Raw genomic sequence first — 15,152 nt, forward strand, 5'->3', positions numbered from 1 at the left:
TTTTTTTTAACTACTGTATTGACTGTCATCAACCCATACTTACCTAAAACAAGAGAAAGAAACTATGGCAAACTTGAGAAGATTTGAATTTTGCAGGCAAATGAATAGAACTGGAACTTGTTATCCTGAGTAACTCAGACACAAAAGGACATGCATGACAGGAGTCTACCATAGAGTCCAAAAGGCTCTACCAGAAGCTGATTGAGATAGCGCAGATACTTGCAGCCAATCGTGAAGGAGAGTTAGGGCAAGGATTAAAGGACCTGAAGGAGATGGCAATCCATTTGGAAGAACAGCAGTGTCAATTAACCTGGACCCAAGGGAGCACGCTGAGACTAACCCACCAAAGAAAGAGTATACACAGGCTGGTTGAAGGCCTGTGGCACATATGTAGCTGAGGACTGCCTTGTCTGGACTTAGTGGTAGAGGATGGGCCTAATCCTGTAGAGGCCTCACGCAATAGAGAGTGTGAAGCTGGGGGGCACCCTCTTAGAGGCAAAGGGGAGGGGGAATGGAACAAAGAACTCTGGAAGATGGGGATGGGGAGGGCAACATTTGGGATATAAATAAATAAAATAATTAATTTTAAAAAGAGGACTTGAAGGTCCAGGTAATTCATGATTATAACTAAGACTAAGCTCTTACATAGAAACTAGGAAATGTTGCTTATTTATAGATTGTGTAAAGTCCTTATTTTAGAATGATTGTATTTACCTACAGAGATATGAGAATTCATCATAAGAAAACTGTATTTCACTTTCTGGGAATATATCCCACAGTGTTTTTGCACAAAGAAGATACTTTGTGATACCTATAGAGCAAGAAATTATTTGATTTATTGAGTAAATTTTTTCTTAGTCACTATAAATACTGAAATATATGAAGCCAGCCCCATGTTGGATTTCTAGATATGCAGCTAAAAATATATTTCTTATTGCTTCTCGGCCTTTTGGCTAAGATCAAGTGTAAAAATATATTTCCTTTGAGATCATAACACAATCACATAATTACCCTTTCCTTTTCCTCTCCAAGAGCTCCCATATCATCTTTCTTGCTGTCTTTCAAATCCATAGAACATTTTTCAATTAATTGTTACAGGCATGTGTACATATGTGTTTGTTTGTGTATGTCTGTATATGACCAACTCAATCTGTATAATGCTGCTCTTACGTATCTTTTCAGGGCTGACCATTTTGTAGTGGATAACTAATTGGTATGCTCTTTCATAGGAATGACTGTAAAAACAACATTCAATTAAAATACATAGTTTTTGAGCCTGGTCTCAACAAATACATCTGTAAAATATCTCCAGCACCCCAGGCTCAAGAAACTTTGTGGAAGAAAGGGAGGAAAAATTCCAAGAGTCAGAGATTCAGAGAGTATGATGTGAGATTTTGCCTCCCAGTAACGTCAGACCCTACAGCCATAAGGATTCACTATAACAATTGAGCAGCTTCAGTCTCTGAATAGCATGCCATGAAAATCATCTTCACTAGCAATGGAGATTGAGGTACTTAGCCTTATATTTTAATTTTCCCAACGGTTCATAGATTAGGAGCTAGCTTGGGATAGGCTATTTTAACAAGAGGTGAGCATTGTGTAAGAGCAGGGCAGGCTGACCTGCCTATTCCCAAATCCACATTTTTCAAACATTTTATGAGTTCACATTCTTAGTGCTATGTTTTATCCTGCAGAGTTGCTGCTTCATTACACTTCCCCAGTGATCTTACAATTTAATTTTTCTCTGATACTTTAAAACAAACAAACAAAATCCAGCATCTTTTCAGCTTGCTGATGGAATATTTTATGTGAAAAAGTGAGTGTGATCTATTCCAATAAACCTAAGTTCAGAAGAATAATCCTTTCTTTTGTCTCTTGACGGTTCTCTTCTGGACCTCACTATTCTGTGTTTACAAAGATGAAAATCACCACACTCTTCTTCAAATTTCTTGAAGAAGAATTCTTCTACTACTTTGGTATTGGCTCAGGCACTGGAGGTTTTATGACCTCACGTCTTGAAAATTGTTTAATAAGCTTCAAAATTTCAAATTAGGTGTATACATTTGTTCATTATTTATATTGAATTAAAGATATCCTATAATGTTGAGAACATTATCTTGTTATTACTAATCTCTTTACTTTTCTGAAATACACTGAAGAGTTTTAACAAAGTGAATCTTCAAGACGACAGCAAGGTTTTGGAACTTCGGTACAATAATGTTAAAGATTCATTCTTCACTTATTAAAATTTAAGTAGTATTTCTATGTTGAAGTAGCATCATCTTTGACTCGTTTGAATTTCTTCAGAGTGCTTTTGTTACAGTGATTTAATTAATCGATCACTCTAGGGTAAATTTGATTTGATCACAGTCACTTATTCAACCAAGTTCATTGGAATCCTAGCAGAAAGAAGAAGCAGACAACAGAGGCAACCATTGCAAATACTACTTCAACTACATACATGAGAGTGCATGATCATTTCTGGGAAATGTGAAGAGCCAGTATTATCTTTGATATGTTTTACATATGGTCCATAATAATTTTCCAATATCCATAAAATGAGGACAAGTGACTCAATCGTGCTTGAATTCAATTTTGGGTGATTCATTGAAATATGCATCTAAATGGGAAAATGTGGGTAGCTTTTATTTCATTTCTTGATATTTAAGGTCTCTTATGCATATCTCTACTTAAATGAGAATCACTGGCATTAATGATTTTTTAAATCGATTTAATGAAGTGATAATTCAATTGGCCTTTATCTACCTTACAATAAGTTTTCTTCACATTGTATTGTTTCTTTGAATGTAATGTACTAAGTGTACTAGTGGAGCTACAAATAGGAAAAAAACTGTTTCATACAATATCTATAACAACAAACACAAGACCCATTTATTTCCCAATAGTTTGGTGAATATATAGGAAAAAAATTAACTGAAAGAACAAATACTATAGGCTGAAAGAATTGGAAAGTAGCAAGAAATCAAATATAACTGTAGTCCTATAAAACACATTATTTTGTAGATCTAAAGGACACTTTTTTTGTGAGAATATGAGGAAATATATTATGATCTATTAGTTTATAAAACACCACATTTATCCAATTATTATTTATTATCAAATCCACTCTGAGTTTTTCATCACATTTTGTGTGCTCTAGTTTACTTAGCATATAGAAAATATATCTTCAAAAACTAATCATTTATAACAGATAAAGGATTTCCTTGTTTTAAAATCAGTGAGTTTATTGTTTTAAATTACTATAAAATGGGGTGTGAGCAGAATTTAAAATGTGATTATCATTTTTATGATTTGCTATGCAAGTCCAAGTTTGAAACAAAGAAACTTACACTTCTATTAAGTTGTTCCCATATGCAATCTTTATGAAATTATATTGTGTGTTTTATTTGATCTTTAGATGAAAATTTTTCAATTTTAGATTATTTTTCATATTTAAAATAGTCCACAAAGCATCAACTAATTAATCAAATTAGAAAACAAGTGTTTTATGAACTGAACATTATATTGAATCCTTTGCTGCAGACCATCAAGATAGTATATGTATATATGTCACTTTTGAGGTAATGATTATGGCTATGTGCCGTAAAGTATTTATTACCTTATCTAATTAATACACATTTTGGCATGTCAGGGTTTGTGGGTAATTATAGTTTTCTATTGCGGTAATAATTTGTATGATTTATGAAGCCTATGAAATAATACTGCGAGCCAAAAAGCTGTCTGGAGTAATTACAGTTAAGCAGCTTGATCAACAGGTATGCGCAGCCAAGAGAACACAGCCTTGGGGATGAAAGGCTCAAACAAACAGGAGCAAGCTGAGGTGTTCACTTCCCAGCCTGCCTTTTCTCATGAAAAAAAAAATAGCCCACCCACTGCTCTCAACTGTTCGAAACAATGAATCGATTGCTTAAGTATGTGTAGTTATAAAGGGTCTTGTAATGATGGAGACGAGTTTATAAAAATATACTCAAGGCTAGATAAGCCTTATAAACTTGTAACAATATCAAGGGGGAGGGTTGGGGTTGAATGTAGAGATACGATTTCTTTTTAGAACGGCTATGAATTTCCTGGCATTTTAAAGTCTTAAGGAGACCGTGCATTAATCCCACTTCAGTTAAGAGTGGCACACTCTTCTCCACACTGTACCTCTTAGGAACATTTCATTAGACTTTGGATCTGCTTTTCTCCAGGACAAAGACACCTGGATTAATGTTCCTAACAGAATTAGTGAATGGCGTTTGCTCCCTAAGAAACTTCAGAGATGGATGGCCATAAGAATTTAGATAAGTAGTAAAGAGCCTAATCATCATTATCCACATTGATACAGTAATTTTTGGGTAGATGGTGGCTTGTTGTAGAAGATACTGTGGGCCAGTGGCTTCCCTTTTGCTAGGCCAGTTTACCCTTGCCATTTCTTGTTTTCTCTTACTTCTTATTAATGCCCTAGAGCTACACCATGCTTTCATTGGCATTTGTAGCACATGCAGAAGCAAGAGATTCTATCTTATTAAGAAACAGCTGGTAAATTTCTGTGAACTCTTTTCAATATGTGGAAAAATTTTAAATGAGTTTGAACTTTCTCAAAGACTGGAAAACAGAGTTTTCTCCTGTAGCCAAATGTTGAGGGCTTGGTTATTAACTCCGGCTAGAGCTACTTGCTATTGTTATTTGGTTTATGTTTGGGGTTTTCAATTTGAAGAATAAAGGGTCAAGTCACACAACATTGACCGAAAACATTACCATTGACTATTCTATTATTGACTATTCCATTTTAACACTAAAGCACCTTCATAAAGCATCTATGATGGTATGATCCATCATAGGTGTGTGTATGTGTATGTGTGTGTGTGTGTGTGTATGTGTGTGTGTGTGTGTGTTTGTGTGTGTGTGTGTGTGTGTGTGTGTGTGCATGCACGCACTCTTGTGCATGTGAGTGTGCATGTGTATCTTATGAATTATGGTGTAAGACTACAAAAAGTGACAAGGTTCTACAAACTTCCTGCAACTACAGCCCAGAAACCCTTGGTACCTGGTTTGTGAGACTGTACAGGAAACCCTGCCCCCAGTATGCTAAATAGTCTACAGAGAAATCTCATTCTTGAACTGTTAATTCTTTGTTAGTATGAAAACAAGTGGAATATAAAGAAAGATAGAAAAGGGAAAAATATTTTATTCATTCTTCTCAAAGAGACTGACTTTATTAGTCTTATAATCTTGACTTGTGATGCTCAGGTGTTCTCTCCTTATGTCTCCTTACTGTGACTATTGTTTCCAGTCTTCAGGGAATGTTCAGGTCTACTGGAAGCCTTAAAAAGAGAAACCGTCTGTGCTCTTTAACATTTTTCAAATACATTTTTTTAAAAGTTTGAGACAGTGCTAGCAGTCCTCTTCCTCCAGTCTCTCACGTGCTGAAGCTACTGCAATGTGCCACCCTGATACATCCAATTGGAACTTTACAGGCATTTAGCTAAGTAACTGTGCACTTCGTCACAGAGTTTGGAATGTGGGTAGCGTCCCTAAGAACTTTCCCCTGCATTTCTGTTTTCTTCTCACAATGCGTCTCTTTTTCCACTCACCCAAATAAAGGTACATATATACTTCTTTCCAAAGATATTGTGACTGAATAGGTTGAAATCCTTCCAGGGAAATAACAAATGTCAAATGCATATTAAAACCTAAAAGGACAAAGAACACATTGAAATAAAAATCTTTGTCAGGATACTGGGAGGATCCTTAAGCACAGGGCAAAGTAGTTTCCTCCTTCTAAAGATAACTTTATTTTTTAGTTTGCTGCTCACTGTGTATTAGGATGGAGATGCAATTATGCTGAGGTAGGAACCATCTGTATGTTGTATGTATGGTTGAAAACACAAGAGTATTCAGAGAAACCACCTCACTTTTATGTCTATATAATCCTGTGTGAGGTCTTTGACATGGGGTTTTTAATAATGTTACCCATGAAGCATAGTTTTATATCTTCAAAGGCTTTTTATTGTCATGTCTGGACATCACCTATCTCTATATTCTTTTGTATTGATTAACATATAGGCTAGTTTTTAATCTCTTTAAGATTTGCTATTTGCTGGTTATTAATGTTGTCACTCAAAAGTCTATTTCAGTTCAAACTTAGTGTCTGCATAGTGGTTTACTTTTGAATTTCTGGGTATGTTTGCAACATGATTTGTTATCTACAGCACTATTTTGTGTAGTTGTAGCTACAATTAAAAATAAAAAAAAAACTCACATTATATCTCGAAATCATTGCCTAGTGCACAAATCTCGTTCACCTTGTTCAATTTCTCAACTCTGTTAGTTCCTTCTTTAACTGCCTAGTTATGGCATTGTGTGCAATTGCTCTTGTCATGGAGAATCTCAGATGAGCATGAGCATAGAGATAATGTTCATATATCCCGTCAGCAGAGTTCCATGTCCAGTCAACATAGAAGTGATCCTGAGAATTATACTGCCATATTTCTGGGAACTGTCTTTTAACTCAAGTGTTAGGCACTCAAATTCATGTTGCGTAACTTCTCTCAGAGGAAATGTAAGTCTATCCACAAACTTTGTCATTTTCTTTTGAAATTGTTAGCCATTTTTCTAGGGACTTATTTTTAAAAGGTGGCTCCATTGGATTTTGGCTGGATCACGGTCATCTTGCTTATCTCCTGCCAGAGACCTTTTCTGGCCCAGGCATATGAAGTACAGAAGGAAGGCTAGCAACCTGAACTGAACCCTGGCCCTGTCAGTATACACATTTTGTAAGTGAAATGATTCCTCCCTTCCTGTAGGCTGAAAGCCCTGGACTTGACACTTTACAACAGCTGGCTAGAGTTTAGGGACCATGATGATATCTGACCAGAGTCTGAACTTTGTTGGACTTTCTATTGCTGTGTTGATCTCTGATAGACTCTAGAGTTTGCTTTGAGAAATCCTTCCTGATATATGCTCTCCAGTTACTGACTGTACAGGTAAAGCATTTAGATAGAATGAATAACTTTGTTTCTTTAAATCTGCTACTCAACTTATCTCAATAGACTGCAGCTAGTCAACCAATTCTAATGCATTGTTATTAACAAAGCAAACTCATTCAACTAGGATGGGTTTGTTTGCTGCCAAAATTCAATGATGAGATACTTCTGTAATTTAATATTTGGATGGTGTCTAAACATGCATAATGAAGGGGACGATTATGATCATCAAATGCTTCAAAAGGTGCCAGTATTTCTCAATAATCTGAATGCTCTTCATCAATGCTTTGGAGAAAATGTTCAAGGAAACTTTATAATATATTTAACTGGAAACTTTTTTGGTATCTAACAGATTGAGAAATATCAGAAGAAAAAGGAAATCTCAGCAAAACATTTTTTATTAGAAAATTTCTTTATTTACCTTTCAAATGTTATCCCCTTTCCTCAGTTCCCCTCCAAACACCTCCGATCCTATTACCCCTCCCCCTGTTCACCAACCCACCCACTCCCACTTCCCTGCCCTGGCATTCCCCTACACTGGGGCTTTGAGCCTTCACAGAACCAAGGGCCTCTCTTCTCACTGATGTTCGACAAGGCTGTACTCTGCTACATATGCACCTGGAGCTATGGGTTCCTCCATGTGTACTCTTTGTTTGGTGGTTTAGCCCCTTCTGCAAAACATTTTTAATATAAATATGGGATTTCAGATGTCAAACTGTAAAATAAAAGTGGCAATGTTACCTTGAAAAATGATTTAGCAATTTTTAAACACATACTTACACCATTTCCTAGCCATTTCAGCTTCTGGTGTTTACCTAATGGAAAGGAAACTATTTTTAAAGAATTGTATGTGAATATTTATGCAAGCTTATTAGCAACCCAAAATGGAAACAAATTTAGTTGCTATCATTTAAGAATATTTAAGCAGTTTGTAGTATATCCATGCAGCTAAATACTACTACTACTTAGTAATAAAAAGAATAAACTACAGTCTCACATAATTTTGACAATTATCGAAGGTATTATAATAGGTGAAAGAAAATGTTATTAATATTTAAAGACAGAAGAAAAGTCAATGGTTGCCTGCAGGTGACATTAAGGGATGGTAAGAGAAGATTAAGAAAGACATTGATGAAGCAGGTGGGTACAGCCAGGAGTGCAGGGAACACAGGAGTGGCAGAGCAGCTGGGACAGGGTCCTTTTGGGCTCCATCTGCACCCAGGATCTGGGATGAACCAAAGCACTCTGTGCCAGGGGAGAACTGGTCACCTAGGGCTGCTGAGATAGGCTTGCAGGCCCACAGGAGGGACAAGCACCAGCCAGAGGCAGCAGGACCAACTAACACCAGAGAAAACCAGATGGTGAAAGGCAAGTATAGGAATGTTACCAACAGAAATTAAAACTATGTGGCACCAGCTGAATCCGATTCTTCCACAACAGCAAGTCCTGGATACTAAAACACACTAGAATAGAAAGATGGATTTAAAATCACAGTTCATGATGATGATAAATGGCTTCAAGAAGGACATAAATAACTCTCTTAAAGAAACACTGGAGAACACAGATTAACAGGTAGAAGCCATTAAAGAATTATAGGAAATCACAACCAAACAGGTGAAGGAATTGAATAAAACCATCCAGTATCTAAAAAATGGAGGTAGAAACAATAAAGATATCACAAGGGAAGCAACTCTGGACATAGAAAACCTAGGAAAAAAGTCAGGAGTCATAGATGCAAGCATCAGTGATAGAATACAGGAGATAGAAGAGAGAATCTAAGATGCCAAAGATAACATAGAAAGTATTGACTCAACAGTCAAACAAAATGCAAAAAGCTCCTAACCCAAAACATCCAGGAAATCCAGGACAAAATGAGAAGACAAAACCTAAGAATTGCCGGTATCGAAGAGAGTGAATATTTCCAACTTAACGGGCCAGTAAATATCTTCAACAAAATTATAGAAGAAAACTTCCCTAACCTAAAGAAAGAGATGTCCATGTATATATAAAAAGCCTACAGAACTCCAAATAGATGGGACCAGAAAAAAATTCCTCCTGTCACATAATAATTTAAACACCAAATGCACTAAACAAAGAAAATGTTAAAAGCAGTAAGGGGAAAAGGTCAAGAAATATATAAAGGCAGACCTATCAGAATTACACAAGACTTCTCGCCAGAGACTATGAAAGATAGAAGATCCTGGGCAGATGTCATACAGACCCTAAGGGAACACAAATGCCTACCCAGGCTATTATAACCAGCAAAACTCTCAATAACCATAGATGAGACAGCAAGGTATTCCATGATAAATACAAATTTACACAATATCTTTCCATAAATCCAGCCTTTCAAAGGATAATGAATGGAAAACACCAACAAAAGGAGGGATACTACAAACTAGAAAAAGCAAAGAATTAATCTTCTTTTAACAAACCAAAAAGAAGACAGCCACACAAACATAATTCCACCTCTAATAACAAAAATAACAATCACTTCTCATTAGTATCTCTTAATATCAATGAGCTTAATTCTCCAATAAAAAGGCATAGACTAATAGACACTCACCTCAGTTACAAAGACAGACACTATCTCTGAGTAAAAGTCTGGTAAACATTTTTTCTAAGAAAAAAGATGGTATAGCCATTCTAATATTGAATAAAATCAACTTTTAACCTAAACTAATCAGAAAAGCTAAGGAAGGACATTTCATTCTCATCAAACTAAATGGAAAGAAAGTTGAAGCAATCACACTGAAATCAGGGACTAAACAAGGCTGACCACTCTCTTCCTACCTATTTAATATAGTACTCAAAGTCCTAGCCAGAGCAATAAAAGAGACAATAAAAAGGAGGTCAAAGGGATACAGATTGGAAAGAAGAAGTCAAAGTACCACTTTGCAGATGATATGATAGTATACTTGAGCAAAGTGACTGGAAATAAAATTAACTCAAATCAGTAGCCTTCCTATAATCAAAGGATAAAGAGGCTGAGAAAGAAATTAGGGAAATGACACCCTTCACAAAAGTCGTAAATAATATAAAATACCTATGTGTGATTCTAACCAATCAAGTGAAAGATCTGTATGACAAAGCTTTAAGTCTCTGAAGAAAGTAATTAAAGAAGACCTCAGAAGATGGAAAGATCTCCCATGCTCATAAGTTGGAAGGGTTAATATAGTAAAAATGGTCATCTTGCTTAAAGCAATCTACAGATTCAATGCAATTCCCATCAAAATTCTAACTCAATTTTTCATAGAGTTAGAAAGAGCAATTTCCAAATTTATTTTGAATAACAAAAAATCCAGGATAGTGAAAACTATTTTCAACCGTAAAAGAACTTCTGGTTAATCACCATCCCTGATCTCAAGCTATATGCCACAGAGCAATAGTGATACAAACTGTATGGTATTGGTACAGTAACAGGCAACTAGATCAACAGAATAGAATTGAAGACCCAGAAATGAACCCTCATACCTATGGTCATTTGATCTTTGACAAAGGAGCTAAAACCAACCAGTAGAATAAAGACAGCATTTTCCACAGTGGTTGCTGGATCAACTGGCAGTCAACATGTAGTAGGATGCAAATTGATCCATTCTTATCTCCTTGTACAAAGCTCAAGTCCAAGTAGATCAAGGATCTTCACATAAAACCAGACACGCTGAATCTAATAGAAGAGAAAGTGGGGAAGAACCTGGAGCACATGGGCACAGGGGAAATTTTCCTGAATAGAACACCAATAGCTTATTCTCTAAGATCAAGAATTGACAAATAGGACCTCATAAACTTGCAAAGCTTCTGTAAGGACACTGTCAATAGGAAAAAATGGCAACCAAGAGAGTGGGAAAAGATCTTTACCAATCCTACATCTGATAGAGGGCTAATATCCAATATATAAAAAGAACTCAAGTTAGACTCTAGAGAAATAAAGAACCCTGTTTAAAAATGGGGTACAGAGCTCAACAAAGAATTCTCAATTGAGGAATAGCAGATAGTTGAGAAACACTTAAAGAAATGTTCAACATCTTTAATCATCAGGGAAATCTCAATCAAAACAATCCTGAGATTCCACCTCACACCAGTCAGAATGGCCAAGATCAAAAACTCAAGGGACAGCAAATACTAGAGAGAATGTGGAGAAAGCAAAATACTCCTCCATTGCTGGTGGGATTGCAAGCTGGTAAAGCCACTCTGGAAATCAGTGTGTCAGTTCCTCAGAAAATTGGACATAGCACTACCTGAGGACCCAGCTATACCATTCCTGGCCATATATTCAGAAGATGCTCCAACATGTGATAAGGACACATGCTCCACTATGTTCATAGAAGTTTTATTTATAATAGCCAGAAGCTGCAAAGAACTGAGATGTCCCTCAATAGAGGAATGGATACAGAAAATGTGGTACATTTACACAATGTAGTACTACTCAGCTATTAAAAACAATGAATTAATGAAATTCTTAGGCAAATGGGTGCAGCTAGAAAATATCCTGAGTGAGGTAACCCAATTATAAAAGAACACGTCTGGTATGCATGCACTGGTAAGCGGATATTAGTCCAAAAGCTTGGAATACCCAATATAAAACTCACAGACCAGATGAACCTCAAGAATAAGGAAGAACAAAATGTGGATACTTTGATCCTTATTGGAAGGTGGTTCAACATACCCATGGCTCACAGCCAACCAACAGACTGAGCATATGGTCCCCAATGGAGCAGCTAGGGAAAGGATGCAAGGAGCTGAAGAGGTTTGCAGCCCTGCAGGAGGAACAATAATATGTACCAACCAGTACCCCCACAGCTCCCAGGGACTAAACCACCAACCAAAGAGTACACATGGAGGGACCCATGGCTTCAGCTGTATATGTAGCAGAAGATGGCTATTTCAGGCATCAAAGAGAGGAGAGGCCACTGGTACTGTGAAGGCTCAATTCTCCAGAATAGAGGAATGTGAGTCAGGAAATTGGGGGAAGGGTAAACAGGGGAAGGGGGAATGGTATTGGTGGTTTATGAGGGGTAATGAGGAAAAGGGGATTGCATTTGAAATGTAAATAAAGCAAATTATCTAATAAAAAAAAGAAAGAGAGACTTTGGTGATCAAACATTCAGTAACGAATCCTGGTGGTGGTGGTGGTGGTGGTGGTGGTGGTGGTGGTGGTGGTGGTAGTGGTGGGGGTCATGGTGGTTGTGGTGTGTGTGTGTGTGTGTGTGTGTGTGTGTGTGTATTTGACATGGGCTGCTCATATGACAAATCTATTTCAGTAAAACTATTTTGAATTTGTAAACAGAAATAAGAATATGTATACCACCCATACCTCTTTTCAACATGTAAGATTTTTTTAAAAAGAAACTATTATTGAAATATCTATTTTTCATCTATCATCTATCTACCTATCTATCAATAAATCTATCATCTATTTATATTCATCATTATCACATTATTATTATTACTGTTCATGAGAGTTTTTTGCCCTCCTTAATGCCAACTAATATGAGATTTTCTGTTTCAGTTCTGTTTCTTTGCAGGGGCTGCAGTGGGACCAATGCAGTTGGTTCTGGTAGACACTCTTAAAAACCAAAATGGAAGCAAGCACCAGGCTTGTGTGCTTTCTTATAGATTCAGCCATTCTTTATTTATTCAAACAGTATTTTGAGCAGAGAAAAGGTTGTTCAGATCATGTGTCTTCTTCGTGGAACTTTTATCATAGATCATAGGGAAAGACAGTATTAATTACTCACACAGACTCCAGTGCAGTTGCAGCAAGCTACTCAGGAGAGCTTCAACAATACATAGGATATATATTTATAATTCACAATGTATAGGAAATATATATATATATATTTCTATAAGTATAAATTATTTCTGTTTATTTACATGCATTAAATGCTATATATGGTACTAGGAAAATGTATGCTTATTGTTATTGTTTCATTGTGTAACTGTCTACTTCAAAATATATTCAATGTACCAGTAGTTGTAAGTAAAATTAGAAGATATTCCCTTTAGTTTGGCTTCCAGCTCTTTGGGGTGTCAGTTGTTGGACTTAGAGAAATTTGATCACTCCAGTCAGACCCAGTTATTTCATCTGTAAGAAAAAAGGACAAAAAGAATAAAATGAAAAATTGCCTAAAGATGACAACACAAAATATCCAGAAATACTGAGTAAACCCTAGTAGCTATGGTTACTGATATAATAAAAAATAACAGTTGTATTTTCATAGCATAGATTGACCTAATTCTTTCATATTTTAGTCAGGTTTAACACCATATATCCTTGATGTGTTAACAAGTACAAGAAATTTTATTTTTGAGCATGGGAAAGTAAGAAGTTTTTAAGACAGAGAGGAAATACCTATAATGAGGTAATGAAATAATTATGCATCCTTGGATACACATGACAAAGTAGACTATTCAAATTGATGTGAAAAATCTTTGTTTATGCACATTTTTTGTTTCCTGTGCTCACTTTGGCTGTATTCTCCATGCTAACATAGGACAAAAGTAAGCATCAAGCTAGATACAAACTTTCCTTGAGCTACAAATGTGACCTTTGTGCACGTCATGATGGTGCCATCATGGCACAAATGGTTTGGGAGTCACAAACCACTCTCTGATTGGATTTGAATTCACCTCCATGATAGGAAACCCATGCCTGATACTGCTTGGGTTGCCAGAATCCTAAGAGTAGAGAGGCCGTGGACCTAGCAGAAAACCAAATATTTTCTGCTAAAGAACATAACAATAAAAAAGACTAATAAGGACATTCTGCTAAAGTCACAATTAGGGCCTTGCTCAGTCATCATCAGAGAAGCTACTTTTTGCAGTACATGGGAACTGACACAGAGACTTACAACTGAAGAGTATGCAGAGAGTGAAAGACTCTGGGACACCCAGTCCAGAGGGGATGTCTTCATCAAATTCTTCCTTTCAGGACTCAGGGAGCTAGGGAGACGAAGAGGCTGCAAAAAGGAAGAGCTGGAGGGGATAGATGACATTGAGGAAACAGTGTCTTGTAGACACAAGACACACACACACGCACACACACACACGCGTGCGCACACACACACACACACACACTCACTGAACCTGTGACATCATAGATAGGTCAGACAGGTTATCAGTGCTGAGATAAGAAGGGGAAGTATATATGAAATACCATTCCTAACCTAGACGCTTTCTCCAATGGACATCCTTTCAGATGAATTAGCTTACTTTCATGGAGTCTCACTGAGTATATTAACGACACTTAAGAGTGGTTCCTCAGAAAACTGGACATGACACTTCTGGAGGACCCTGCTATATATCTCCTGGGCCTATACCCAAAGGATTCCCTGTCATGCAATAAAGACACATGCTCCATTATGTTCATAGCAGCCTTATTTATAATAGCCAGAAGCTGGAAAGAACCCAGATGTCCCTCAATGGAGGAATGGATACAGAAAATGTGGTATATTTACACAATGGAATACTACTCAACAATGAATTCACAAAATTTTTAGGCAAATGGTTTGATCTGGAAAATATCATCCTAAGTGAGACAACCCAATCACAAAAGAATACATATGGAATGCAGTCTCTGATAAGTGGATATTAATTAGCCCAGAAGCTCTGAATACCCAAGGCACAATTAGCATAACAAATGACTCCCATGAAGAAGTATGGAGAGGGTCCTGATCCTGGAAAGGATTAATATAGCATTGGAGGGGAGTATCAGGACAGAGAAAAAGGAGAGAGGTGATCAGAGAATGAGTGGAGAGGAGAAGGTTTATGGGACATATGGAGAGGGGGGGATCTGGGAAAGGAGAAATCATTTGGAATGTAAACAAAGAATATAGAAAATAAAAATATATAATTTAAAGAAAAAAAGAGTGGACCCCAAATCCAGTATTAGTTGCCCAATTAAAAATGAATTCAATGTCATTTTAGAAGACTTTTAAAAACTCATACTGATTTGTTTGTAAATTCTTTGTTTACTAATCTCTCTCTCTCTCTCTGTGTGTGTGTGTGTGTGTGTTCTTATAAGATTTGCATATATAGTGTGTGTGCAGGAGCTATGACTGAAGCATGGAACAGCGATTTTAAAAATTATCTGTAGTTTTGAAAAATGGACAAACAAACCCATAAATAATCCACAGAAGATGTGTAGATTTCATTGGCCCAGTG

This window comes from Apodemus sylvaticus, chromosome 14 (assembly GCF_947179515.1).
Source record: "Apodemus sylvaticus chromosome 14, mApoSyl1.1, whole genome shotgun sequence".
In the NCBI taxonomy this organism is placed as follows: Eukaryota; Metazoa; Chordata; class Mammalia; order Rodentia; family Muridae; genus Apodemus; species Apodemus sylvaticus.